This window comes from Phoca vitulina, unplaced genomic scaffold (genome assembly GCF_004348235.1).
Source record: "Phoca vitulina isolate PV1807 unplaced genomic scaffold, GSC_HSeal_1.0 scaffold12, whole genome shotgun sequence".
NCBI lineage: Eukaryota > Metazoa > Chordata > Mammalia > Carnivora > Phocidae > Phoca > Phoca vitulina.
In genome coordinates, this window is record NW_022589715.1 from 12,843,874 (window position 1) to 12,864,622 (window position 20,749).

Genomic DNA, 20,749 nt, shown 5'->3' on the forward strand with positions numbered 1-20,749 from the left:
ACTCCAGCAACCCTCAGTTTGTTTCCTGAGATTAAGAATTCCTCATATCAGTGAGATCATACAATACATGTCTTTCTCTGATTGACTTATTTCGCTCAGCATAATACCCTCTAGTTCTATCCACGTCATTGCGAATGGCAAGAGTTCATTCCTTTTGATGGCTGTGTAATATTCCATTGTATATATATACCACCTCTTCTTTATCCATTCATCTGTTGATGGACATCTTGGCTCTTTCCATAGTTTGGCTATTGTGGACATTGCTGCTATAAACATTGGGATGCACGTACCCCTTCGGATCCCTACATTTGTATCTTTGGGGTAAATACCCAGTAGTGCAATTGCTGGGTCGTACGGTAGCTCTATTTTCAACTTTTTGAGGGACCTCCACACTGTTTTCCAGAGTGGCTGCACCAGCTTGCATTCCCACCAGCAGTGTAGGAGGGTTCCGGTTTCTCCGCATCCCTGCCAACATCTGTCGTTTCCTGACTTGTTAATTTTAGCCATTCTGACTGGTGTGGGGTGGTATCTCATTGAGGTTTTGATTTGGATTTCCCTGATGCCGAGCAATGTTGAGCACTTTTTCATGTGTCTGTTAGCCATCTGTATGTCTTCTTTGGGAAAATGTCTGTTCATGTCGTCTGCCCATTTTTTAACTGGATTATTTGTTTTTTGGGTGTTGAGTTTAATAAGTTCTTTATAGATTTTGTATACTAACCTTTTATTAGATATGTCATTGAAGCAAATATCTTCTCCCATTCTGTAGGTTGCTTTTTAGTTTTGTTGATTGTTTCATTCACCATGCAGAAGCTTTTTATCTTGATGAAGTCCCTATAGTTCATTTTTGCTTTTGTTTCCCTTGCCTCAGGAGATGTATCTAGTAAGAAGTTGCTACGGCAGATGTCAAAGAGGTTACTGCCTGTGTTCTTCTCTAGAATTTTGATGGTTTCCTGTCTCACATTTAGGTCTTTAATCCATTTTGAATTTATTTTTGTGTATGGTATAAGAAAGTGGTCCAGTTTCATTCTTCTGCATGTTGCTGTCCAGTTTTCCCACACCATTTGTTAAAGAGACTGTCTTTTTTCCATTGGATATTCTTTCCTGCTTTGTCAAAGATTAGTTGACCATATAGTTGTGGGTCTGTTTCTGAGTTCTCTACTCCGTTCCATTGATCTATGTGTCTGTGTTTGTGCCAGTACCATACTGTCTTGATCACCACAGCTTTGTAATATAGCTTGAAGTCCAGGATTTTGATGCCTCCAGCTTTGCTTTTCTTTTTCAAGATTGCTTCAGCTATTCAGGATCTTTTCTGGTTCCATACAAATTTTAGGATTGTTTGTTCTAGCTCTGTTAAAAATGCTGGTGGTGTTTTGATAGGGATTGCATTAAATGTGTAGGTTGCTTGTAGTATAGACATTTTAACAATATTTGTTCTTCTAATCCATGAGCGTGGGAAATTTTTTCATTTCTTTGTGTCCTCTTCAATTTATTTCATAAGTGTTCTATAGTTTTAGAGTACAGATATTTTACCTCTTTGGTTAGGTTTATTTCTATGTATCTTATGATGGTTTTTGGTGCAGTTGTAAATGGGATCAATTCCTTGGTTTCTTTCTGTTGCTTCATTATTGGTATATAGAAATGCAACAGATATCTGTACATTCATTTTTTTATCCTGTGCCATTACTGAATTTGTGCATCAGTTCTAGCAATTTTTTCGTGAAGTCTTTCAGGTTTTCTACATAGAGTATCATGTCATCCACAAGTAGTGAAAGTTTTACTTCTTCCTTGCCACTTTATGATGTTGAGGTATGTTCTCTCTAATCCTACATTGTTAAGGGTTTTATTTTTAAAGATTTTATTTATTTATTTGAGAGTGAGTGAGTGAGAGAAAGAGAGGGCATGATCTGGGAGAGGGGCAGAGGGAGAGGGAGAAGCAGATTCCTGTTGAGCAGGGAGACCAATGTGGGGCTCAATCCCAGGACCCCAGAATCATGACCTGAGCTGAAGGCAGACATTTAACCAACTGAGCCTCCCAGGTGCCCCTAAGGGTTTTTGTTAAGAATGGATGCTGTACTTTGTCAAGTGCTTTTTCTGCATCTATTCAGAGGATCAGATGGTTCTTAACCTTTCTTTTATTAATGGGATGTAGAATGTGATTGATTTGCAAATATTGAACCACCCTTGTAACTCAGGAATAAATCTCACTTGATTGTGGTGAATGATTTTTTTAACGTACTGTTGGATTTGATTTGCTAGTATTTTGCTGAGAATTTTTGCATCCACGTTCATCAAGGATATTGGCCTGTAATTCTCTTTTTTAGTGGGGTCTTTGTCCAGTTTTGGAATCAAGGTAATGCTGGCCTTGTAGAATGGGTTTGGAAGTTTTCTTTCCATTTCTATTTTTTTTTTTTCCATTTCTATTTTTTTGGGACAGTTTGAGAAGAATAGGTATTAACTCTTCTTTAAATGTTTGGTAGAATTCCCCTGTGAAACCATTTGGCCCTGGACTTTTGTGTTTGTTGGGAGTTTTTTTATTACTGATTCAATTTCTTTGCTGGTTATCAGTCTATTCAACTTTTCTATTTCTTCCTGTTTCAGTTTTGGTAGTTTATATGTTTCTAGGAATTTATCCATTTCTTCCAGATTGCCCAATTTGTTGGCATATAATTTTTCATAATATGGTCTTACAATTGTTTGTATTTCTGTGGTGTTGCTTGCGATCTCTCCTCTCTCATTTGTTGTTTTATTTATTCGGGTCCTTTCTCTTTTCTTTTTGATAAGTCTGGTTAGGGGTTTATCAATTTTATTAATTTTTTCAAAGAACCAGCTCCTGATTTCATTGATCACTTCTACTGTGGGTTTGTTTTTTTTTTCCATTTCTGTATCATTTCTTTCTGCTCTAATCTTTATTATTTCCCTTCTTCTGCTGGCTTTAGGCTTCATTTGTTGTTCTTTTTTCTAGCTTATTTAGGTATAAGGTTAGGTTGTGTAGTATTTGAGATCTTTCTTGCCTGTTGAGGTAGGCTTATATTGCTATATACCTCCCTCTTAGAACTGCCTTTGCTGCATCCCAAAGGTTTTGGATGGTCATGTTTTCATTTTCATTTGTTTCCATGTATTTTTTTATTTCTTCTTTAATTTCCTGATTGACCCATTCATTCTTTAGTAGGATGTTCTTTAACCTCCATGTATTTGTGGTCTTTCCAAATTTTTTCTTGTGGTGGACTTCAAGTTTCATAGCGTTGTGGTCTGAAAATATGCATGGTTTGATCTCAATCTCTTTGCACTTGTTGAGGCCTGATTTGTGACCTAGTATGTGATCTATTCTGAAGAATGCCCCATGTGCACTCAAAAAGAATGTATATTCTGCTGCTTGAGGATGTTCTGAATATATCTATTAAGTCCATCTGGTCCAGTGTGTCATTCAAAGCCATTGTTTCCTTGTTGATTTTCTTCTTCAATGATCTGTCCATTGCTGTAAGTGGGGTGTTAAAGTCCCCTACTATCAGTTTATTATTATCAATGAGTTCTTTTATGTTTGTTATTAATTGTTTTATATATTTGGGTCCTCCCAAGTTGGAGTCATAAATACTTACAATTGTTAGATCTTCTTGTAGGGTAGACCCCTTTATTATGATATAGTGTCCTTCTTCATCTCTTGTATAGTCTTTGGTTTAAAATCCAGTTTGTCTGATATAAGTATGGCTACTCCGGTTTTCTTTTGATGTCCATTTGCATGATAAACAGTTCTTCATCCCCTCACTTTCAATCTGCAGGTATCTTTAGGTCTAAAATGAGTCTTCTTTTATGCAGCCTATAGATGGATCTTTTTTTTTTTTTCTCCATTCTGACACCCTATGTCTTTTGATTGGAGCATTTAGTCCATTTACATTCAGAGTAGTTATTGATAGATATGAATTTAGTGCCATTTTGTTACTTGTTTTGTCACTGTTTCTAGGGATTTTCTCTATTCCTTTCCAGTCTTTGTCACTTTTGGTCTTTCTTTCCCAGTCAAAGAGTCCCCTTTAATATTGCCTGCAAGGCTGGTTTAGTAGTCATGAACTCCTTTAGTTTTTGTTTGTCTGGGAAACTCTTTATCTCTCCTTCTATTCTGAATGGCAGCCTTGCTGGATAGAGTATTCTTGGCTGTATATTTTTCTCATTCAGCACATTGAATATATCATGCCACTTTCTTCTGGCCTGCCAAGTTTCTGTGGATAGATCTGCTGCTAACCTTATTTGTCTTCCCTTGTAAGCTAGGGACTTCTTTTGTCTTGCTACTTTTAGGATTTTTTCCTATATCTCTATATTTTGCAAATTTACCTACAATATGTCTGAGTGTTGGCCTGCTTTTATTGATTTTGATGGACATACTCTGTGCCTCCTGGATTTGGATGTCTGTTTCCTTCACCAGATTAGGAAAGTTTTTAGCTATAATTTCCTCAGATAAACTTTCTGCCCCCTTTTCCCTCTTTTCTTCTTCTAGAACTCCTAAGACACAAATGTTATTATGCTTTATGGAGTCACTAAATTCGCTAAGTCTACATTCATGATCTAATATTTTTCTTCCACTCTTCTTTTCAGCTTCATTATTTTCCATAATTTTATCTTCTGTATCACTTATTCATTCCTCTGCTTCTTCCATCTTTGTGGCCATTACATCCAGTTGGTTTCAAATCTTGGTTATTGCATTTTTCATTTCAGCCTGCCTAGTTCTTAGGTTTTTTATCTCTGTGGTAAGAGACTCCCTGGTGTCTTCTGTGCTTTTCTCAAACCCAGCTAGTATCCTTCTGATTCTTGTTTTAAATTCTGGATCAGGCATCTTACATATTATATGTATAATATTACACATAATAATTATATATATAATATATATATAATATTACATATTATGTCTGTTTCAGTTAGATCCCTGGCTGTGACCTTTTCTTGTTCTTTCTTTTGGGATGAATTCCTGTCTTGGCATTTTGTCTAGGTCTCTGTCTTCTGTGTGTTAAGAAAGCCTTTTATGTTTCCAGCTCCTGAGAGTAATGGTTTTATGAAGAAGAGGTCATATACTGTCCAGGGCCTGGCACTTCAGGAAGTGTCTCTGGTATATGCTGTATGCACTCTGCTGCTGTGTTTTGGCTGCTCTTTCCCTCAGGTCAGTCCTCTGCAGAGTTTCTACTTGACTGCAGTGGGGAGTGTTTGGACCTTGGCCAGAATATGGCGAGTTTTAACTAGGTGTGCTCTGGTCTGCTTGTTAAAAGAGACCTGATGCTATTTCCACTGCAACTGAAGCATTGCAGGACTCTATGGTCAGTGGATGTGGTGTGTGTAGGTGTTTGTGCTGGTCTTCTGGGGGAGGGGCCTCCTGCACTGGTTCTCAGGCACACTTGCCAGAGAAAAGCAGTACTAGCAGAGCACAGGGGGGCATGCTTGGTGTAAGCAGTTTAGGCCACCACTGTTGGCGCTGGCAGCATAGGACTCCTTGGGCTCTATCTTAGGCAGGCCGGCTGAGTTTTGAAACTCCAGACTAGGGACCTGGTGTGGCAGGGACCCATGCTGGGTCTCTGGGGGAGGGTCTTGCCATGCTGGGACTGATGAAGGTTTGTCCAAGAAGGGCAGTTGCACCAAAGCACAGGCATGTGGAATTTGAAGTAAAGCACAGCAATGAGCCAGTGTCTGGGTTAGCTGCCCTCAGCAGATGTCTTTGCACCTACACTTTGGGTCAGGGAGGGAAATGGCACCTACCAGCTCTTTTGTCCCTGGAGAGGCAATGCTACTTCTCCCAGATGTGCTGCAAGAAGAGGAAACTATCTCTTACAGTGCGTCCCAGGGGATCATTGGATTGAGCCATCTGCCCTGGGGCTATTTGCCCTCCTTTTCCATAGGGGCACTGCAGTGCCCTCAGGGCTCCACACTGGCCACCAGGGACTTCTAAAACTCCAGTCTTTGAGCCCTGCTGCTTATGAACACTCAACAAAATCAGCCCTTCTGGTTTTCCCAGTCAGTGGCTTTGAGGAAGTGTTTTTTTGTGTAAGCCCCTATGCACTCCTCTCCCTCTCTCTCTGTGTCCATCTGTTTCTCCCCCCCCCCACCATGAGCAGGGCTCCCTCCCCTCCATAGCACCCACAATCCCATTTCTCCCCAAAATCATGTCTCTGCACCTCCTCCCTTCCATCTCCTACCTCCCTCTAGTTGTGCAGTTTGTTCTCGGATTGATTTCTTGGGTATTCAGAATGAGTATCTTGGATATTCAGAATGATCTGATGTATATCTAACTGTGTTTGAGGCATGAGGCAAGCCTAGGGTCCTCCTACTACTCCGTCATCTTAGCTCCTCCTCCTCTTTAACATTTCTTAAAATGCAGATTGGCTCATGATAAATTCTTTCATCTGGTATGTCTGAAAAAGTCTTTATGATTTTTCCGTTTTCTTTCCCTTTTTTAGTTTTTTTTTTTAATGAGATATAATTCACATACCATAAAATTCACTATGGCATAAAATTCAGTGGTTTTTAGTATATTCACAAAGTCATATGTTGGCAAAGTACACAAAATTATTACCACTGTCTAACTCCAAAACATTTCATCACCACCACCCCCAAATCCATACCCATTAGTAGTCACTCCTCATTCTTCCTTCCTACCAGACCCTACTAAACACTAATCTACTTTCTGTCTCCATGTCCTTCATTTTTGAAAGATATTTTTCCTAGGTAAACAATTATTGTGTGTTTGTTTGTTTTTATAGTTCTTTAAAGATATTTTTCTGTTATTGTCTCATATTATTTTTTACAAGAAAACTGCTATTTTCCTTATATGTTTTCCCTTGTGATGTAGCTTTCCCCTCTGGCTGCTTTTCAGATTTTCTCGTTATCACTGTTTTTGAGCAACTTGATGATGGTGTCCTGGTATAGTTTTCTTCATATTTCTTGTTTTGGAGGTCCACTGAGTATCTTGGATCTGTGGGCTTATATTTTTCATCAAATTTGAAAAAAAATTTTTTGGTCATTATTTCTTCAGATACTTTTGAGCTCCCCTAGTTCCCTTTCCACTTCATCTGAGGACTCTAATGACATATGTCTTCTTAGGTGTGAAATTGTCCCACAGCTTACTGATACTCTTTCCTTTTTCTTTCCTTTTTTAAATTTTAATTCCAGTATAGTTAATATACAGTGTTACATTAGTTTCAGGTGTATGATATAGTGATTCAACAATTCTATATGTTACTCAGTGCTCATGGTGGTAAGAGTATTCTTAATCCCCTTCACCTATTTTACCCATCCTCCACCCATCTCCCCCTTTGGTAACCATCAGGTTCTTCTCTATAGTTAAGAGTCTGTTTTTTGGTGCAAATATTATCTCCCACTCAATAGGTTGTCTTTTAGTTTTGTTTCCTTTGCTATGCAGAAGCTTTTTATTTTTATGTAATCCCAATAGTTTATTTTTGCTTTGGTTTCCCTTGCCTCAAAACATATCTAGGAAAATGTTGCTATGGTCAATGTCAAAGAAAGAACACTGCCTGTGCTGTCTTCTAGTATTTTTATGGTTTCAGGTCTCACATTTAGGTCCTCAATCCATTTTGAGTTTATTTTTGTGTATGATATAAGAAAGTGGTCCAGTTTCATTCTTTTGCATATAGCTGTCCAGTTTTCCCAACACCATTTGTTGAAGAGACATCTTTTCCCCATTGCTTTTTCTTGCCTCCTTCGTCAAAGATTAATTGACTAAACAATCATGGGTTTATTTCTGGGATTTCTATCCTGTTCTGTTGGTCTATATGTCTATTTTTGTGCCAGTACCAAACTGTTATGATTAACTACAGCTTTGTAGTGTATCTTGAAATCTGGGATTTTGATACCTCTAGTTTTTTTTTTTTTCAGTACTGCTTTGGCTATTCAGGGTCTTTTGTTATTCCATATAAATTTTAGTATTATTTGTTCTAGTTCTGTGAAAAATGTTATTGGTATTTTGATAAGGATTGCATTAAATCTGTAGATTGTTTTGGGTAGTATGGACATTTTAACAATATTTTTTCTTCCAATCCATGAGCATGCAATGTCTTTCCATTTGTTTACATCGTCTTCAATTTCTTTCATAAATGTTTTATACTCTGGAGCGCCTGGGTGGCTCAGTCGTTAAGCATCTGCCTTCGGCTCAGGTCATGATCCCAGGGTCCTGGGATCGAGCCCTGCACTGGGCTCCCTGCTCCACGGGAAGCCTGCTTCTCCCTCTCCCACTCTCTCTGCTTATGTTCCCTCTCTCGCTGTCTCTCTCTCTCTCAAATAAATAAATAAAATCTTTAAAAAATTAAATAAATGTTTTATAGTCTCAGAGTACAGGTCTTTCATCTCCTTGGTTAAGTTTGTCCCTAGGTATTTTGTTATTTTTGGTGCAATTGGAAATGGGATAGTTTTCTTAACTTCTCTTTCTGCTACTTCATTATTAGTGTATAGAAATGCAACAGATTTCTGTATGTTGATTGTATCCTGCAACCTTGCTGAATTCATTTATCAGTTCTAGTAGTTTTTTGGTGGAGTCTTTAGAGTTTTCTGTATGTAGTATCATATCATCTGCAAATAGTGAAAGTTTTATTTCTTCCTTACCAATTTGGATGCCTTTTATTTCTTTCTGTTGTCTGATTGCTGTGGCTAGGGCTTCCAGTACTATGTTGAATAAAAGTGATAGGAATGGCCATTTTTGTCTTATTCGTGATCTTAGGGGGAAATCTCCCAGTTTTTCCCCATTGAGTGTGAAGTTAGCTGTGGGGTGTTCAATCTTTTTGAATTTGTTGAGACTTGTTTTGTGACCTAATATGTGATGTATTCTGGAGAATGTTCCATGTGCACTTGAAAAGTATGTGTATTCTGTTGTTTTAGGATAGTATGTTCTGAATATATCTGTTAGATGCATCTGGTCCCATGTGTCATTCAAAGCAACTGTTTTCTTGTTTATTTCCTGTTTGGATGATCTATCCATCGATATAAGTGGGTTATTAAAGTCCCCTACTATTACGGTATTACTATCAATTAGTTCTTTTATGTTTGTTGTTAGCTGCTCTATGTATTTTGATGCTCACATGTTGGATGCATAAATATTTACAATTGTTACATTTTTTGTTGGATTGTTCCCTTTATGATTTATAGTGTTCTTCTGTGTCTCTTCTTACAGACTTTGTTTTAAAGTTTATTTTGTCTGATAAAAGTATTGGTACCCTGGTTTACTTTTCACTTCCATTTGTATGATAAATGCTCTTCCATACATTCACTTTCAATCTGCATGTATCTTTAGGCCTGAAATGAATCTCTTGTAGGTAGCATATAGATGGGTCTTACTTTTTTATCCATTCTGTCTCTCCACGTTTTTTGATTGGAGAGTTCAGACCATTTACACTTAAAGTCATTATTGAGAGGTATGTACTTATTGGCATTTTGTTGATTGTTTTGTGTTTTTTTCCTCCTACTTTTTCTGTTCCTTTCTTCCCTTGCTAACTTTTCTCAGTTTGCTGGCTTTCTTTAGTGATATACTTGAATTCCTTTCTCTTCATTTTTTGCATCTCCTTTACTGGTTTTTTATTTGTGGTTACCATTAAGTGTGTATATAACATCTTCTGCATATAGCAGTCTATATTCAGTTGACTCCATTCTTTACTTCTCCCCCTGCACACACACACACGTTTTAGGTATATTATGTCTTATTTTACATCCTTTTATTTTGTCAATCCCTTGATTGATTTTTATAGATATACTTATTTTTATTGCTTTTGTGCTTCCTACGTTTCTTACTCCTACTTATGATCTTTCCTTATGGGGTTTCCTGTGTATGTAACTGTTTTCTTTTCTCTTACTCTTTTACAATTCTCTCCTTATCACTACTTTTTTCTATTTTAATTGCTATTTGTCTTGGCATGGACCTCCTTGGGTTGATTTTGTTGGCGTCTCTCTGTGTCTCTTGGATCTAGATTCTGTTTCCTTCCCTGGTCTTAGAACGTTTTCAGCTATTGTTTCTTCAAATAAGTTTTCTGACTCCTTTTCTTTCTCTTCCCCTTCTAGGATCCCTATAATGCAAATATTATGCTCCTTGGTGTCATTGAGTTCCCTAAGTCTCTTTTCATTCTTTATTATTATTTTTTTCTCTCTCCTATTCAGCTTAATTGCTTTCTATTACTCTGCCTTCCAGATTTTTGATCCATTCTTCTGCTTCCTCTAGTCTACTATTTCTTCCATCTAGTGTATTTTTAATTGCATCTATTGAGTTCTTCATCTCTGATTGTTTTTTTCTTATGTGTTTCCTTTGTTAGGTCTCACTGAGGTTCTCCACTCTCTTCTCAAGTCTGATGAGTATCTTTATGACCATTACTTTAAATTTTCTATCAGGCATATTATTTATATCCATTTTGTTTAGGTTTCTTGCTGTGATTTTTTTCCTGTTCTTTCATTTGGGACATATTCCACTGTCTCCTCATTTTGTCTAACTCCCTGTGTCTGTTTCTATGTGTTAGGAAAGTTGGCTACATCTCCTGATCTTGAAAGTAGTGGCTCTACAGAGAAGAGGTCCTCTAGTGCCCTGCAGTGCAGTTTCCCCTGTTCATGAGAACCTGGTGCTTCAGGGGTGTCTCCTATGTGTGTTGCATGCACCCTACTGTTGTGGCTGAGCTGCTTTTGCCTTCAGTCATCTACAATGGCTCTCTTTGCCTGCTGTGGACAGGATTTGGTCCTTTGTTGTTAGTGGGCCAGTCTGGGGCTGCCTTGTGTTTGAGTTGAGTCAGATCAAATGTTTGCCAGAGATGCAGTAGCATCAAACTCCAGGGCACTTTCCCTTGATAAGCTTTCATCGTTGAGTGGGGCCTGCAGTCAGACCAGATGTCTGCTCTCAGCCCACTGCAGGGATCTCAGTCAGACTGGTTCTTTTGCTTATCTTTCCCTCTCTCCAGGATAGAAGTCACTTTGGAGTGGTTCTGGCCCTGTTGAGTCTGCTTGCACACTGCCAGGCATGTGGCACCATTTTGGATGGGCTCAGTCCATATAGGAGAGGGCAGGTCCACAGGAGAACATGGTGGGCATAGCCAGCAGTGCCAGCAAGGTTTGTGCTGGCCCGCCCAGAACTCCTGTCAAGACCACCAGGTTGGAGGTGGCAAATCCACAGAAGCACATGGGCAGAGCAAGTGGTGTTAGCAGTTAGGTGAGGAGTGTTGACCCTGGGCTTGTTCTTGCAAGTGTCCACTTGTCTAGGCTGGGGGTGGGGGGAGGGAATTGACGCTCCCAGCTCCTTTGTTCCTGAAGAGGTCTCCCAACAATCCCTGCTCCTCCAGCACACCACTGAGATTAGTAAACAAATCTTCCCCTCCCCCACCCCCCAATACATCCTGGGAGTTTTTTGAACTGCTGCCTACACTGTATCTCCCCAGGGCTGTTTGTTGTGCTATCTCTTTAAGGGTGGGGACTCAGTTTCCTATCACCCTCCAGCTCTCTCAGAGCTCATTGTGCTGATTTTTAAAGTTCCAGGTGTTAGGGCCTGCTAATACTAAGAACTTGCAAAATTTGGCCCTTCGGTTTTCAAAGGCAAACCTTATGGGGGTTCATATTTCCCATGCCCAGGGTGCCTGGGGTGTCTATTTCTTCCCCCTCAACTTCCCAACTATACCTCCACCCTTCCTATCCTCTTCAGTGTGGGTTCTCTACATTTAGCTATGGAGAGTCTGTCTCCCATTCTTTGGGTCATTTTCTGGGTTATTTACACTGATTGGGTGTTATCTAGTTATATCCATGGAATGAGGTGAGCTTAGGGTCCTCCTACTCTGCCATCTTCTCTGGAACCCTCCTTTTTCTTTTTTAAATTCAACTTTCCTCTCTGTATTTCGTTTGAATGGTCTCTAGTGCTAGATCTTCACAATCTTACTAATCTTTTTTCAGTCATGTCTAATCTGCCATTAATCACATTCCAATGTATTTTTCATCCTAGACATTGTAGTTTTCATCTCTATAATTTCAGTGTGGGTGGTTTTCTATCTTCATGTTCTTAACTTTTTGAACATGGAGAATACAGTTATAATAACTTTTAATTTAGTTGATTGCTTATTCTAACAGATGTATCAGTTCCAGTTCATTTTTGATTGATTGATTTTTCTCCTCATTTCGGGACATATTTTCCTGCTTCTTTGCATGTCTGGCAATCTTTGACTGCATTACAGACATTGGAAATTTCACCTTGTTGGGAGATAGATTTTTCTTAAGACTTTATCTTTTTAGAGCAGTTTTAAGTTTACAACAAAATTGGAAGTACCAAGATCTCATATACTCCCTGTTCCCTCACATGCATAGATTCCCTCATTTTCAACATCACTCACCAACATGGTACATTTGCCAAGGATGGATCTACATTGGCACATCACAATCACCCAAAGTCCATAGTTTACCTTAAGATTCACTTTTCACGTACATTTTATGGGTTTGGATAGAAGTATAGTGATACATATCCATCATCATATTATACAGAGTATTTTCACCACCCTAAAAATCCTCTGTGCTCTGCTTACTCATTTCCCCTCCTCAGTCCCTTTCCCAGGTGAATATTTTTGATCCCTACAAATATTCTTAAGCTTTGTTCTGGGATGCAGTTACATTACTTGAAACAATTTAATATTTTGGAGTCTTACTTTCATGATTTGCCAGGTGGGACCAGACCACTGCTTAGTTTAGAGTTAAGTATTCCCCTATTGAGGTAACATCCTTCTTTGTATGCTACTCAATGCCCTGTAAATCATGATGTTTTTCAGTCTGGCTGGTGGAAAGAGGCAGTCCTTGGTGGAAAATGCCAGTCACTGTTACCAGTAATCTTTGTGGGTGGTTCTTTACCTGACTTTGGGTACTTCCCTAATACACATGTGCTGATCAGTAATCAAGGGGACTATTCTGAAAATCTTCAGAGTAGTCTTTCTGTGAAACTTCGTCCTCTCTGATACTCTATCCTGCAAACTCTAGCCCCTTTGGTCTTTATGAACTCAGCTTCATCTCCTCAATTCAAGCAGACCACTTGCCTCTCCCTGGGCTCCTCCTCCCTGTCATTGCCTTGAAACTCTCCCCACACAGCAAGTTGAGACAAGGAACATCCCATATACACACAATTGTATAACTAAATGTTTAAGGATATATAAGTAGTTCAGAGGCATGGATTTAGCCTACAATGGGTGTTGAGAAAAGGGGATTGTCAGCATGGGCTGAAGCAGCTGCTTGTGACTTGGATGACACGGGGCTTGAGCTAGTCTCAGTAGAGGAAGAAGCAGGCCTGGGAGCAACTTCAGGAGAGGTTATCTCCTAGTGGGTGATACCATTAGCTGAGATTTTAATGACAGAAGAAGCAGCATGATGGGGACCTGAAGTAGCTTCATGGAGAGGAAAAGAGCTGAAAATTTAAAAATGGTTCTAAAGTGGACAAATGGAGAACAGAGGAAGATATTCCAAGGAAATAGTTTGAAGAAATGCTAAGATGTGGGGAAGTAAAGGTGAATGTAAAGAGGAGATCAGATATGGGAGACATTTCCAAAGAAGGCTCTGTGGAACTGGGTGTTGCATTTGGACTCAGATAGATCATGGTTTGAATCCCAGGTCTACTGCTTCCTACTTCTGTGATTCTGGCAAGTTACTTTCCTGATCTGTAAAATAAAAGCAGATCTTGTTCTAAAACCTGAAAACAGCCCCAGGCCTTGTTGGCTGTCAAAGTTCTTGTCAAAGCACAGATTATGCTCAGTTCATAGGATTTGGCTCTGTTAAGCACCAGGAAATTTCTGGAGTAAATAATACAGAGCTATTAACCCCTTACATTGTTCAACAGGTATTTGAACCAGGTGTCATTCTCGCCGTTGGAGATAGAGCAGAGAACAAATCAGGCAATAGCTCTTTAAGAGGTATTAATAAATAAATTAATTAATTTTATTAATTAATTAATAAAACCCTTTAAGAGTTTACATTCTAGTTGTGGGATGTTAGATAATGTGTTAGTAAATGAATAAATTAGAGATTATAATAAGCACTATGGCAGAAAGAAAATAGGGCACTATATTAGAAAGTGACTTGGGGAAGAGGCAGAGCGGGAAGAAAGTTACTTAAGCCAGGATGGTTAGGAAAGGCCTCTCTAACAAGGTAACACTTGAGCTGAGTCATGAAGGATGAGACTGAGCCAGCTATTTGTATTAGTTACCTATTGTTGCATAACAAACTACCTCAAAACTTAGCAGCTTTAAACAATAAATGTTTATTACCTCATGATTTCTTTGGGTTGATGATCAAGATGTGGCTTGGCTGGGTGGGTGTCTCTGACTTGGCCTCTCACAAGACTAAAATCCAGATATTAACTGGGCATGCAGTCAACTCAAGGCTCTACTGGGGAAGGATCAGCTTACCACTTCACCCACATGGCTGTTGGCAGGCCTTAGTCCTTGATGGCTATTGGTCTGAAATATCAGTTGCTAGCCACATGGGCCTGTCTGTAGGGCAGCTCACAACAGGCATCTGGCTTCCTTCAGAGCAAGCCAGTGACAGAATGAGAAAGAGTGCATCCCAAATGGGAACCACCTTCTCTTTGTAACCCATCCCTTCTACTGCATTCTACTTGCCAAAAGCAAGTCAGTAAATCCAACCCATTCTCTAGGGGAGGGGATTACACAAAGGTATGAATACCAGGAGGCAGGAATGGTCAGGGCCATCTCAGAGGCTGCCTACCACACCATACAAAGAACTGGGAAAGAGTGTTTAAGGCAGAAGAAAGAGAAAATGCAATGGTTCTGAGTGGGGGACATCCTACTTGTGTTTGAGGAAGTCAATGGAGGTAGAATGGACTAAATCAAGTTAAAACAAAAAAATAGTAGGAGATTAGGTAGTCAGAAGGCAGACCATGCAGGGCTGAAAAGAAGTTTTGATTTTATTGTAAGTGCAGTGGGGAGCCAGTGAAGTGTTTTAAGTAAGGGAGTCAGTGATGTATTCCACCCACTCAACATTTTCCAGACCTCTATGGTAGATGTAGCCTCAACAGGATTTGATGGAGCAAAGGTGGTGAAGGAAAGGGTTTTTCTGCTAAAAAAAAAAAAGTCTCAGTGGCACCTAAGTACCTATTCAGCTAAGTATAAAGACGTCAGGATCCTAATAAAATATTCTCAAACTATCCTTCCAGCCTAATCTCCCACCACTCCCCTAACCTCTAGTCAAAGTGAAGTTTCTTGAGCATGCGCTATGTCTTCCTGTCTTGAGATTATGCCATTTCCTCTGCATGGAGGTCTGTCTCTACCATCTCTACCTGTCAAACTTAGACACTTTTTGTCAAGACCCTTCTTAAGTGCCACCTCCTATGTGAAGCCTTTCCTGATTCTTTTCTTCCTTGAATCCCCTCTGTTCTTTGTTTAATCAGCTTTGGGATTTTACCATGTCTTTCCTACTATCAGTAGTTCATGTCTAACTTGTAAGTTCCTTGAGATCAAGAGCTCTGCTTTCTTTATTTCTGTAGCCTGCACTACCGAGATCTTTAGCATATATAATCAGTACTCAACAAATGTTTGTCAACTTGAATTAAACTGGGAACTAGATGATTACAGCACTTTTGTTGGCTGAGAGGGCTTCCTGAGAAATAAGAATTTCTCTTTGGTTGATATTAAGTTATAATTTTCCTATTACAACTCACAAGTCCTACATAGTATGTTCTTTGACTATAATGGAATTATTATAAATTATTATAATTAATATTAATTATTAGATACTAATAACAGAAATTTTTCTTAGAGAAACCTCCAAACATTTGGAAACTAACTAGCACACTTCTAAATAACACATGGGTGAAAGAAAGAATTAAAGGGGTAATTAAAACATATTTTGAACTGATAAAAATAGAAACATAACAAGTGAGAATTTGTAGGATGCTACTAAGATAGTTTTGAGAGGGAAATTCATAGCATCAAACACCTTTTTTAGAACAGAAGAAAGGTTTCATGCACGCCTGGGTGGCTCAGTTGGTTAAGCGACTGCCTTTGGCTCAGGTCATGATCCCGGAGTCCCGGGATCGAGTCCCGCATTGGGCTCCCTGCTCAGCAGGGAGTCTGCTCCTCCCTCTGACCCTACCCCCTTTTGTGCTCTCTCTCTCTCACTCTCTCTCTCAAAAAAATAAAAAAAAGAATCTTAAAAAAAATAGAATAGAAGAAAGGTTTCAAATGAATAACCTTAAGACACACACACACACACACACAAACGGCAAATTAAACTAAAAGTAAGCAAAAAAAAAAGAAAGAAAATAGTAAATATCAAAATATAAATCAATAAAATAGAAAACAATAGAGCAATCAATAGAATCAAAAGCTGCTTCTTTGAGAAAATCAATAAAGATAAAACACTGTGAGACTTATAAGAGAAAAAAGAAAGAATACACAAATGACAAATAACAAGAACAAGATAGGTGACATCACTTCAGATTCTACACATATAAAAGGACAATAAGGATTACTATAAACAACTTTATGTCAATAAATATGACAACTTAGATAAAAAAACAGTTTCCTTGAATTACAAAAGTTATCAAAGCTCACTCAAGAAGAGATAAATATCTATATCTATATTCCTTATATCTATTTAGGAAAATGGGATAGTTCAAAACCTCCTCCAAAGAAACTCTAGGTTGAGATGACTTCATGAGTAAATTCTATCAAACATTTAAGGAAGAAATAATGCCAATTCAAACTCTTCCAAAAATAGCAAAGAGAAGAGAATAGTTCCCAACTCATTCTAGGAAGCCAGGATAAAGTAGTACATTTAAAATGAAACAAGACAAAGACATTACAAGAAAAGAACACTGTAAACCAAAATCCCTTATGAGCAAAAATTCCATACAAAATGTATAGCAAATTGAATTCAACCCTATATATATATTTTTTAATGCTATATTAAAGAGATAAAATATCAGGTGACCAAATGAAGTTTATCCCTGGAATGCAAGGTGGTTTAACATTTGAAAAATCAATCAATATACTTCAGCTTACAAATTAAAAATAAAAATCATGTTGCTTATCTAAATAAATGTCAAAAAAGCACTTAACAAAATCTAACATTCATTCCTGATAAATACTCTCAGTAAACTAAAATTAAAAGGGAATTTCCTCAACTTCATAAAGGTCATCTAAAGGAACTAGAAAGAATGGCTGCTATTATTACTTTAATTCAACACTGTACTAGTGCGTCTAGCCAGTGCAATCAGGAAAGAAAAAAAAGGCATTCAGATTGAAAAAGGAAGAACTCCAACTGTTTTTGTTTGCAGGTGACATGATCATTTATGTAGAAAATATGATGGAATCTTTTTTAAAAAGCTATTAGAAGTAATAACTGAGAGGCACCTGGGTGGCTCAGTCAGTTAAGCGTCTGCCTTTGGCTCAGGTCATAATCCCAGGGTCCTGGGATTGAGCCCCACGTGGGCTCCCTGCTTGGTGGGGAATCTGCTTCTCCCTCTCCCTCTGCCCCTCCCCCACTCAAGCTCTCTCTCTCTCTCTCTCTCTCTCTCTTTCTCTCCCTCTCAAATAAATAAATAAAAATCTTAAAAAAAAAAAACTAACAACTGAGATCAGTAAAGTTGCAGGTTACAAGATCAATATAAAAAATCAATTCCATTTCTGTGTACTGGTAACAAAATAATCAGAAACTTGAACAGAAAAACATTACCATATATAATAACATAAAAATATGAACTACTTAGAGATAAATTTGACAAAGAAGTGAAAGACTTGTACACTAAAACTATAAAATACGGCTGAAAACAATTAAAGAAAACCTAAATAAAGGAAAGGGTATATCTTGTTCATGGATCAGAAAACTCAATATCATAAAGATGTCAACACTCTTCAGATGAATCTATAGATGCAATACAATGCCAATCAAACTCCCAGTTGGATTTTTTTGTAGAAGTTGACCAGCTGATTCTAAAATTCTTATGGAAATGCAAAGAATCTAGAATAGCCAAACCACTCTGAAAAAGACAAATTTGGAGGTATAACACTACTGAAAGAAATATTATGGGGGTGCCTGGCTGGCTCAGTAAGTTGAGTATCTGACTCCTGATTTCGGCTCAGGTCATGATCTCATGGTCATGGGATCAAGCCCCACTTTGGACTCCGTGCTCAGCAGGGAGTCTGCTTCTTTCTCTCTCTCCCTTTGCACCTGCCCGCACTTGTCCGCTCGCACTCTCTCTCTAAAATAAATAAATAAATCTTTAAAAAAATAATTATTATAAAGTTACGCTAATAAAAACAGTGTGGGTAGAGATGCCTGGGCGCCTCAGTCAGTTAAGCATCTGCCTTCGGCTCAGGTCATGATCCCAGGGTCCTGGAATGGAGTCCTGCATTGGGCTCCTTGATCAGCGGGAAGCCTGCTTCTCCCTCTGTCTGCTGCTCCCCCTGCTTGTGTGTGCTCTCTTTCTCTCTGTGACAAATAAATAAATAAAATCTTTTAAAAAAAAAAAACTACCTTTGATAAAAGATTTGTTTCCAGAGTATATATTCTCAAAATTCAACAATAAGATAAACAAACCAATAAAAAAAACTGAGTAAAACAGTTGAACAGATAATTTAAGATACATAGATGGCAAATAAACATAAGACAAAGATGCTCAATGTTATTAGTCATTAAGGAAATGCAAATTAAAACCACAGTGAAAAAAAACCATAATGAATAACACTATATAGCTATTAGAATGGCTAAAATTAAAAAAAAAAAAATACCCTACCAAGTTTGATGAGGATGTGGAAGAGCAGAAACTCTTGTGAACTTCTGGTGACAAGGTCAATGTTACACCCACTCTGGAAGACAATTTGGCAGTTTCTTAAGAAGTTGAACATACAATGACCATAGGATCTGTCCAATCCATTCATAGGTATTTACTTAAGAGAAAAATAAATTTATGACCACACAAAGACTCACACACAAATCTTTACAGAAACTTTATTTATAATAGCCAAAATCTTGAAACAGCTCAACTGCTTTAATTAGTAGGTGAATAGGTAAACAATGACATATCCACAAAGTGGAATTCTACTCAGCATTAAAAAAGAATGAACTATTGGAGGAAGGAAAGATGGCGGAGGAGTAGGGGACCCTATTTCAACTGGTCCCCGGAATTGAGCTGGATATCTACTAGACCACTCTGAGCACCCACGAAACCAGCCTGAGATGTAAGAAGATCTGGATCTCTACAAGCAGAATATCACAGGCGGTTGGTTTTGAGGTACGAAGAGGGGAGCCCTGATTCCGTGAGCAGATATCAGAGGATAAACGGCAGCGGGAGGGTGCCTGGCTGTGGGGACCCTACACCGCTGGTGAGCGACAGCCTTGCGTGCTCTGGACAGGCACAGACTCACAGACCGGTAGCGGCGGGGAAAAGATTTAGGGCAGCCCCTGGGGCGGGAACCTGGAGCGGCAGGGTCGCGAGCGCGATCTGGGGGCAGCTGGCAGTTTTAGAAGCACAAAGGGCAGAGACGTGCTCCGATCCGGAGGCAAGACTGGGGGCGCTGCAGAGGGGCGCACAACTCAGGCCGCTGCAGTTTATAGCAGCACAGACAGAAACGGAGATGGTGTGGCCTGGAGAGCTCACTGAAGAACAGACTGTGGTCTCTCTGCTCTGATGCAGAGGGTTGGAAACGGTCTCTTCTGCTCTGACTCACGGAAGAGTCGCAGAAAGCCGCCAGGGAAAGCCACCAGAGAACAAAAGCCCCAAAAACTGATTCCCACTGAGCCCATCCCCCACCACAGAGGGGCAGGGCAACTCCGCCCAAACAGGGTTTCCTGAGTAACAGCGTGGCAGGCCCCTCCCACAGAAGACAGGCTGGGAAAACAAGAGGCCAGCAACCCTAAGGTCCCAAGAAAACAGGTGCATCTTGCTTGGGTTCTGGTCAATAATTTGGACTCTATACATTCCCTCAAACACCCATCAACAGAATGACTAGGAGGAGGAGTTCCCAAAATAGAAAAGACTCAGAGATTATGACTTATGCTGCAGATTTACAAATAGATGCAGATATAACCAAGATGTCGGAGATGGAATTCAGTCTAGCAATTGTGAAGACAATGGCTAGAATGGAGAAATCAATTAATGGCAACATAGAGTCTCTAAGGGCAGAAATGAAAGCTGAATTGGCAGAACTTAAAAATGCTACCAATGAGATCCAATCCAATCTAGATAATCTAACAGCTAGGGTAAGTGAGGCAGAAGAACGAATAAGCGACCTAGAAGACAATTAATAGATAAAAAGGGAAAAGAGGAGGCCAGGGAAAAACAACTCAGAATCCATGAAAATAGAATCAGAGAAATAAGTGACACCATGAAGTGTTCCAATGTCAGAATGATTGGAATCCCGGAGGGAGTGGAGAGAGAGAGAAGAATAGAAGATGTATTTGAGCAAATCGTAGCTGAGAACTTCCCTAATCTGGGGAATGAAATGAACATTTGCATCCTAGAGGCAGAGAGGACCCCTCCCAAGATCAAGGAAAACAGGCCAACACCCCAGCATGTAATAGTAAAACTTGCAAATCTTAGAACCAAGGAAACCATCTTAAGGGCAGTTAGAGGGAAGTTATTCCTTACGTACAGAGGAAGGAGCATCAGAATAACGTCAGACCTATCCACAGAGACCTGGCAAGCCAGAAAGGCCTGGCAAGACATATTCAGGGTACTAAATGAGAAGAACATGCAGCCAAGAATACTTTATCCGGCAAGGCTTTCATTTAGAATGGATGGAGAGATGCAGAG